This window comes from Excalfactoria chinensis, chromosome 3 (genome assembly GCF_039878825.1).
Source record: "Excalfactoria chinensis isolate bCotChi1 chromosome 3, bCotChi1.hap2, whole genome shotgun sequence".
Taxonomy (NCBI): Eukaryota; Metazoa; Chordata; class Aves; order Galliformes; family Phasianidae; genus Excalfactoria; species Excalfactoria chinensis.
The window spans coordinates 84,256,884-84,266,529 of NC_092827.1; the positions used below are offsets into that span (position 1 = coordinate 84,256,884).

General features: G+C 44.6%; 1 long non-coding RNA gene across 1 annotated transcript; it reads right to left on the reverse strand.

The window, feature by feature from the left end:
- Positions 1-2,347: 2,347 nt before the first annotated feature.
- Positions 2,348-9,620, reverse strand: LOC140249350 (uncharacterized). Its single transcript, XR_011902995.1, has 3 exons — positions 9,405-9,620; positions 9,124-9,306; positions 2,348-5,323 (listed from the first exon to the last, which is right to left on the reverse strand). It is a non-coding gene; the product is annotated as an uncharacterized lncRNA (long non-coding RNA).
- Between the last annotated feature and the right edge of the window lie 26 nt (positions 9,621-9,646).

Below are 9,646 nucleotides of genomic sequence, written 5' to 3' on the forward strand. Positions count from 1 at the left end.
CCCTCTAAAATTAAATGACATTTGTAACCCAGAGAAATAACCCAGTTGTGCAGCAGACTGTAGGTCTGAGAACTGGGGAATGTTAGTGCTCTCAAACAGCCGTAATAAATTTGTCAAGAATTAAGTGTGGACTTACCCAATTATGGAATTACTGAATTTCCTCCAGACTTTTTATGGGGAATAAATATGGGAAGGTAACTATGAAATCCTACATTCTGAGTGGATAATTCTCAAAATAACACTGATGAGAGAGTACACAGCCAGTCTTTTATTTATACGTGTAGCGTTTGGAGTGTGGGCTAACAGGAAAGTACTGTTCCTTCTTAGAACTGCTCAAAAGGGCATAGAAAATTTTTCCCTATTTGGACAGTATGTCAATCTTCATTGGTGTCAGCAGGAGCCAACACACAGTCCTTCCAGATTTGGAGAAAAAGAAAACATAAATAGAAACATCCTGACTGTAGGTGTACTTTAGCCAAAGCTCTCAGCTCAACCCGGTCCTGCCCATGTGGTCTTAGCCAGTAACAGATGAGAGGCAGTGACCAATGGAAGTGTTATTACTCAGAGGAGAAAAATAAATCATCTGCATTTCCTTTGGTTCCTGGTTTGTTAGGCCTCTTTTTAACATTTTAATTCTGTATTTTCTTTGCATTTGCTGTGCATGGGTCACTATAAATCAAGGCAAACAGAAGAAAATTAGATGCAGCTTGCTTAATCTCTAAGAAAATGCAGGGGCTCTCACTAAGTAATTGTAATAAAGGTTTCTGATTGCGTGCCCTGAGAGATGCATAGGAACCCTTAGTTCCTGGGTGACTGGTTTCTCTTAAGAATCACAGCAGCTGACTCCTTGCATTGTAGGCAATGCAAACTTTGTAGGCTCTCTGTAGACAATGTAGACACTACCATGCTGAGTTATATGTGCAGACTGGGAGGACTCCTTGAGAGAGGTCCTGCAGAGATGGATTTGGGGTTTCTGGTGGCAAAAAGTTTGACATAAGGTGTGTGCTTACAGCCCAGATGCACCCTAGACTGCATTAAAAGAGGGGTGGCCAGCAGGATGAGGGGGGTGACTCCCCCTCTGCCAGTGAGGCACCATCTAGAGTACTGCATCCAGGTCTGGATCCCCCACCACAAGATAGGTATGGAACTGTTGGAGCAGGCCCAGAGAAGGGTACGAAGATGAACAGAGAACTGGAGTATCGTCCTATGAAGACACTGAGAGAGCTGGGGTTGTGCAGCCTGGGGAAGAGAAGACTCCAGAGAGACCTCATTTTGTTTTTTCATTACTTGAGGGAAGCTTACAAACAGAAGGGAGACTGACTTTTTACATGGGCAGATAATGATAGGAAGGGGGGAATGGTTTTAGAATAGAAGAGGGGAGATTAGATGGTAGGAGAAAAGTTCTTCTAGCTACCAGAATGTAGAACCAAATCCTACATTTGCACAGTATACTGTGCAAAAACATAAAAGCAAATCCTAGCTGTTTTAGGCTTAGATTTGGAAAAAATACCCTCAGTTAGGAACACGCTCGTGCCAGCTATCTTCCAACTCTTATCCCCACTTTGGTCCCAGGACATTCACTTTCAGCCACTGCCATCGGTCCTAAACACTATTAGCCTTCTGAACAAGCTTTGGATTCTACAATACAACAATTTCTCAACAACTTCTACTAGTCAAACATAAAAAAGAATTCCTAAATAAGAAAGACTCCTCAAATGATCAGACATAGCCTAAATTCTGTAGCTTCACTTGAAAAGCAGAACAATCTCAAAAAACACATTGTTTTTCATCTGGACAGAAGCGTTCTGTGAGGCTGACTGGTAAACAGACTGCTAGCTTCTTGTTTACAGTAGTCTCTCCAAGAAATGCATTTCAGAGTGCCCAGTGAGCACCCTTGCACAGGGCTTGTATTTCATTGCTTCTGCCTTACATGTTACTAAGAACTTCTGTTTTGGAGTTAAATATTTCATAAAGCCGATGTCTTACCTCCCAACTTTACAGACCTCTTCTGTTGCTTGCAGGATTTCATTTTAAGAAGGCCTGTCAACAGACAGAAGCCAACACCCTCCACCTCCATTTCCACACCAGGAAAACAGAAACAAACAAAACAAAACAAATGTAAAGAAAAAAGAAAAAAGAAAAATAAAGGAAGAAAAACCCACATGTCACTTCATTTCATAGTCTTACTGAACCCAGCTTCTCAACAAGTATTTCCCACTTCCTGACTTTCTGTCAGCAGGGCGGACTACCCACAGTGTTTGCTCTCTATGCAGTTAGAACTTTGTTCCACTCTTCTGCAAATAAATCCACAACTTTATAACTAGCTCAGCACAACCTTTTCATTATTATTTTACAATGAGATAAGTGATATTCTCATTCTAAATAACCACTTCCCGCTGTCATATACAGCTGCACTCACACACACACACACAAATCCTAGTTTCCTAAGTTTGGTTGTATCTTAACGGCATTATTTCCAGGGTCTTTGTCAGCACTGGACTCATACCTGGTCCCAGTGACTGATACCAGGTGACCCTAATGTCTGATATGCTGATGAATTCTGTTAACACACGGACACCTACTGCGAGGATCTTTTCAGTGCCTCATCCAGCGTTGGTTAATGTTTTTTTATGACGCATTCAGCTCAAGCACTGCCAGGTACAATATTCATGAGCTCAAATTACAGATGTTCAGATAGGAATACAGATGCTCTATAAAATTCAAAGCATTTAAACAAACAGAGAGGAGTTTCTCCATGTGCTTCCATTGATTATTGCGAGGCAAAGGCAAGCAACATCAGTTCGCTGTATAAAGTCACATGGTGAAGTATCAGAGCACTCCAGCATTTTCACCCTCATTGCTCTCTAAGCGCAATGTTCCATTTCAGCTCTTGCTTTAACAAGCACTCCGGTAGGAATGGTAGAGTCTGAGGAATCTTCCCAAGGACAATTTTTCCCAGCACAGATTAACCCCAGCTGCATTTACCCATACCTTCAATATGATACATCAATAGCAGTATTATTTTGGAATCTACGTGGTCTAGACACACAGGTCTCCAGTATTCAGCACAGCTCCATGACACAGGGACTCCTACATAATACTATATATTAGTCTACAGAAACCACTGGGGGAAAAAAAAAGAAGCAAACCGACCAACCAACCTGTTGTAATACGAGGACCCTCCTTTCGGTCATACACAGTCAGTGCTATTTTCTTTGTTTGCCAGGTAGGATAGGAACAAAATTTAGCAGGAGGTGCCACCATACCCTAGAATTACGTGTTTCATATTAGAATCCAAGGCCTGAGACATACAGCAAAACAAACTGCTGCTACTTGTTATTACACCGTTATTCGTTTTCTCAAATGAGATCCTAAGCAGTAAATGAGGATCTCTCAGATCTCTGAAGATTACCCCTACAATGACTCCACATTGCGGTCCCATCACTTCTTAAGTAGATGGGTAGATGGGTAGTACAGCTACAATACTGTTACCTGGTTTCTTCATGCTGTATTAGTAATGTTTCCCTAATAAACCCTTCCTTGTTTTTCCTTATGTTGGTTGCATTCATATGAATCCTTATTAAACAACAATCTGCAGGGTGAGGAGATTCTCTCTTTTTCAGGATAATGCACACAACATGGTAGTATAGACCATAGTTTTTTCATTCTAGCACTTGTTAACATATATTTCTCTCCAAGAAGCAAGTGAGCGGTATTAAAAACTGCAAGGGAAAAACCACAGAACGGCAGAAAACTTGAGGGAAGAAGGGAGCTCTGGAGCTCATCAGGTCCAACCCCCTGCTCAAGCAGCGCTGCCTGTAGCCAGTTGCCCAAGATCAAATCATCCCCAGCACGTTCCTTTTGCGCTGTTCCATGTCAGAAAGGAAAGTACAGAAAAATAGGAGACAGCATAAACTTTATTAACTCATAGCAAATGGTCACCTCTCCGGGTTCAACAGCAGTAAAGTCAGGCGTACAGTTCACTAAGTGCATGAAATGAGGGAAATCCAAACGCACCTTGGTTTTTTGTTTGTTTGTTTGTGTGCTCTAAAAAACACAGCACACAAGAAGTCAGACATCCCATTGCCATGCGGTGCAGGAGAAGCAAAGACACTTCTTATGGAAGTTCAACATCTTTAAGCATCTGTCTGGTGAAAGCTGCATTTCGCTGTGCAGACCAGAACAATTAACATGTTGGGGGTTTTTTCTGTGGGAAAATAATCTTAAAAGCCAAATTATTTGTAAAGAGAAGCTGCCATTCCAGCCACACAGGTGGGCTATTAAAGCAGAGACTGAGAACCAAGTGTTGGTGTTCAAAGATATACCAATGGCTGTTACCAGAACTTACTCTGGGGAGGGTATGGGAAAATACAAAGCATTAAACCCTGTCTGTAAACTGACTGAAGTCCTGCTGTCCCAGGTCTATGTAACAGAAGGTTAAGCCAGCCAAACCGAGGCTTTTCCCACTGTGCATCATGATGTCAAGCTGAACCCGGGACCCTTTCTACTGCCTGCAAATGGGACAGCTTAACAGATAGCTATGTTGTCTGCACAGAAATATTGAGTCTGAAACACTAAGCAGGAACACCTGTCAATAAGAAGAGGAGATACAGGCATGTTTTGTTTTGTTTTTCCATTAAAATGAAAAAGTCAGCACACATTGTCAGTGGAACTCACTACAGCAAGTCACCGGAAAGAGGAATCTACAGATACATAAAGCTGGAACAGATACGTTCACAGTGAGCCTAAAGGATTTGAAAATGTAATTACCATTTCATTCAAAAGATATCAAGCTTTATACTTCAGAGCTTTAGCAAATCTTTAGAAGACCAAAACCAGGCTTGTTGCCAAGAAGGAATGCAGATTATGGTATCAGCTCCAACATTAATTCCTTTGCAGTGTTTGTTTTCCATAGTTGTCAGGATTAAGGAAAATGACAAGATGGACATAGAACGAACCCGTTAGGTTAGTTCTTAGGTAAGCCATCCTATGGTGCACTATGGGGTTTCAAAACACTACTTTAACTGAGTAGCAGGTCCAAACTGTCCCGGTTTCATTCAGCCACCACCATCCTTCCACACAGCGTTAACTCTCCAGTCTCAGCAAAGGTTTCAAGAGGAGCATGACTTGGCCAGCAGCTGGCAGGTATTCAAACACAGCATCTACAATTGCTGAAGTTACTAGACTTCTCAAAACTGCAACAGGACTTTTTCCATTCCCCGCAGAGAAGCTACCGACTGTCCTCATTCAGACTGCTATTCTACGGGATACTGAATTCCAGAGTGATTTTGTCCAGATACAGAGAGCGGCTCACTTATGAAACCTGCAGAGGGAAGACGGCACAGCAGAGATAAAGCAAACAGAGCTCAATTCCCAAATCTCAGCTGGGAGATATTAACAGCGCTGTCAGTTAGCAAATGTTTTATTGTTGCATTTCATTGATCAGTTATAGAACAAAGTTAACTCCTGCTCTGTTTCCTGGTTTCAGCCTTAATAGAAACATTAATATTGGAACTCAGAAACATTAGTAAGTGCCCCACTTGAGAATGATGGCTTTATTTCCCAAAGCCATTGAGAACCCTTGCCTTGCACAACCCTCCAGCAGTTTCACTAAAGCACAGAGGCTTTGGAAAACTTGAGGATGTTCCATGGAGCAGAGCAACAACCATCAGTCTGAAGAAAATAACAGATGCCACCTTATCCGATTCCAAGACCCCACTTACCATCCAGTGGGCTGAGCTGTGTTTAGTATAAAAGAAACACACTACTTAACAAGTAGCACCTATATATTTTCCAGCAGAACAAACTCCAAGCAGTGTAATTTATCTGAAATTACCTTGATTCCAGGCATGGTTTCCTTAATGCACTCAGGGAGACAAAGTGCATACTTTTCTTTATGAAACATTCATACAGAAGGAAATTGTAAATCTCTCCATTAAAGCAAAAGTTTCCAGGCTAGATTTTGCTGGAAGGGTTTGTGGTGATACCATTTCCTCTGTTCCATTCAACACACTTTATATATTCACAAATGTTCTGAAGAATCAACACAAACTACTTTGACATGTTTCAAGAGATCTATAAAAGATCTTGGACAGTACTGAGTGACATTGTCAAGCTGGGGGAAGGTCAGGATGCTCTTCCAAAAATTAAAAGAAAAAAAATCAAAACGAGAGAGAACAAACCTAAAAGGTACGTAATTGTGACTAATGACAACAAGGTCCATTGTGATCTGCAGTACTTTTAATACACTAGAAATTTCATAGATGAGATGGTCGAGAAGCTGGACATGAGCCAGCAGTGTGTGCATGCAGCCCACAGTGCCAACTGTGTTCTGGGCTGCATTAAAAAAGGGGTGGTCAGCAGGGAGGAGGGAGGTGATTGTCCCCCTCTGCTCAGCTCCTGTGAGGCTCCATCCGCAGTACTGCATCCAGGCCTGGGGCCCCCAACAAAGGAAGGACATGGAGCTTTTAGAGCAGGTCCAGAGGAGGGCCACTAAGATCAGAGGGCTGGAGCACCTCTCCTATGAGGAAAGGTTGAGGGAACTGGAATTGTTTAGCCTGGAGAAGAGAAGGCTCCAGGAAGACCTCATTGTGGCCTTGCAGTACTTGAAGAGAGCATATAAACAGGAGGGGGAATGGCTGTTTACAAGGGTGGATAGTGAAAGGACAAGGGGGGGACAGTTTTAAACTGAGACAAGGATAAGGTTAGATATTAGGAGGAAGTTATTCACAGAGAGAGGTGATGCACTTGAACAGGTTGCCCGGGGAGGTTGTGAATGTCCATTCCTGGGATGCATTCAAGATCAGGCTGGATGTGGCTCTGGGCAGCCTGGTCTGCTGGTTGGCGACCCTGCACATAGCAGGGGGGTTGAAACCAGATGACAACTGTGGTCTTTTTCAACCCAGGCCATTCTATGATTCTGTGACATAGCAATACAGACATGTGGAAGCATCCAGAGGCTTAAGAAATTATTTTGTTCTGAATACCCAGCCCTCACTTTCCCACCACGTACCTCCACAGTTAACGTCCTCATTATCTTCGGTGCAAGGACATCTTCACAAATTGCAGCAGCTTGCAGCTCACAAGCCTGATCATGGAGCAACAACAAATCCTCAGAACCTACTCTAACAAAGAGGGCCTCAACCCACAGAAGCCGCATGGTTTAGAAGACCAGTTAACTCATGGAAAGGGAATACAATCTCCCTTTGATCTTCCACTTCTGCTAATGCCGCTTAGCAACACTGTTAAAAAGTGAAAGCAACTACACCTTCCTCTTTTGTAACCTTTCTCCATTCCTCAGCTCCCTTTCCTCCCTGCAGCAATTCACTTCTTACTCCAGCAGTCCAGTCCAACGATGGTTTTGGATGCAGGAAGAAACGTTTTACTTCCAAGGTTCAAGAACTGCCCCTCTCATAAAAAATCATCTCCAGACAGAAGAAACATTAGTATTTATAACTTTTAGTGGTTCTTGTTTGGGAGTTGACAAAAAGAGGCTCAAGTTGTATCTTCTGAAGGCGTTGGCTCAATCGCTCTGCTGTCTTCTGTGGCTTGTGCTTAGAAAGAGTAAGGGAATACAGGACAAATAACAGTCTTCACCACTCCTTATGCAGGAAAAAACCCTCACTACATGCACCTGCTAAATGTTTTCCCGTTGTTCTGGTTCTTGTGAGTGCTTTTCCCTTACAGCAGCCCTTCTGTGCATGCTAAAACAGGAGATGACATGGCAACTTTTTGCTCAGCTGCTGAAGCACTTGCAGGTACTCAGCCATATTCACAAAGTGCATGGAGCTTCGTTGTATGCAAAACCACCACTTCGTCCAGAGGAGGGCCACAAAACTGATCCCAGGAATGGAACACCTCTCCTACAAGGACAGGCTGAGAGTTGGGGCTGTTCAGCCAGGAGAGCTGAGAGCAGCCTTTCAGTATCTAAAGGGGGTCTGTAAGAAGGAAGGGGACAGACACTTCAGCGGGACCTGCTGTGATAGAACAAGGGGAAACGGTTTCAAACATGAAGAGAGGAGCTTTAGATTGGACAGGCTGCCCACAGAGGTGTTAGACACCCCAGCCCTGGAGATGCTCAAGGTCAGGGTAGGGGTACTCTGAGCACCTGATGGAGCTGTAGGTGTCCCCGTTCAGTGCAGGGAAGTGTGACTGGGTGGCCTTTAAGGGTCCCTTCCAGCCCAAACGATTCCACAGTTCTATGATTTCTTTGTTAATTTTGTGTGGAATACGCAAACAATTCAGAAAGTTCTGGGATGAGAAGGGAAATCGGACACACAGAGTGAGGTCACAAACCAATCACAAGGAAACTGTCTTGAAGGAATTTGATAACATCTTGAAGAGCAAAATTCAGTCCTTAAACGCACAGGGCAGCCCTTCCTGCTGTTAGTTTTTCCTCAGCAGTAATTGGTTCTTCCTCATTCTCCATGGCTCTTCCAAGAACAGCTACAGCACATTGAGGAATATGGCTTCTTCTCATCTTTGGGTTTCTGCTTTCTTCCATGTTTTTCACACTGACAGTTCCAAAGGGGCTTCCTACTTCTTCCCACTAGAGTCTGACACAGAACAGTGAGCAATACAGGAGTCACGGATTTATTTTCCTCTCCTTTTTGATGCTCAGACTCCAAAAGCTCTCACAAAAGCAATTCTAAGACCACAGCATTCCCAGAACTTCACACTATTTTTCTGCCATACGCACCCATAAATCAGACCTTCTTCACAGGTTCAGAATCTGACCCTACTGGGCTGATTTCCAGCCGAGCATCAGCAGACAGCTCTCTGTAGACGTGGCAACCTACAGCACAATGCAGCCCTAGCATAAAGCGTTTGGGAGACTCCATCACTCCTCCCTCACCTCGCTGCATGACAGCATCACTCCAGCTAACACTGCTTAGCAAGAGCAAAAAATGGACGAGCTCGGGCAGGGAGCTGCCGGGGAGTGCAGGGTAGGAAGGGCCGAGATGTGACACAGCAGATGTGACACAGCAGAACACAGGCTGTGCTGCGTGCAAACAGGGGGCCTTAAAACCTGCTTCAACTTAGGCCTTCTTCATTTTGCACTTTTTGGTTTGTTTTTTTTCTCCACTTTGGGAACTCAAACGATCAGCACAGCGTTAAGAATACCTTTAATATATTTAGAACACGGCCACAGCGCTGTGGATTTGTGCAGAAACCAGCGGGGGCTGCTGACACGTTCCCAGCCCCGACGTGCCCGCTGCAGGGCTCTCTCTGGAGCTGCTCTCAGCAGTTTATCCGTAAGACCTGCGCGGCTCCGACGCGAAGCGGATACCGTATTGTGAGACGGCACTGAAAACGTACATACACACACAGATGTATACATACGTACAGAAACAAACAAACGCGCAGTTTGAAGAGAAAAGACAGCGCGTCCCGCCGCCATCCACCTGGAGCTGGCGCGGCGCGGCATCCCCGCCTGCCGCCCACCTCCCATCAGCCCGACGTGACCCGGCTGGAAGCAGCTGAGGGAGGTCCCGCAGCGCTGCCTACGTCCGCCCAGCAGCTCACACCACGCTGTCACCTCCCCCTCACAGCTCCGCAGCCGTAATGGCGACCGGAGTCCCGGGCTCACGGCCGCGGTACGCCACCTCCCTCCCGGGATCCCTGCGCCGCCAAAAAGTAGTCCCCG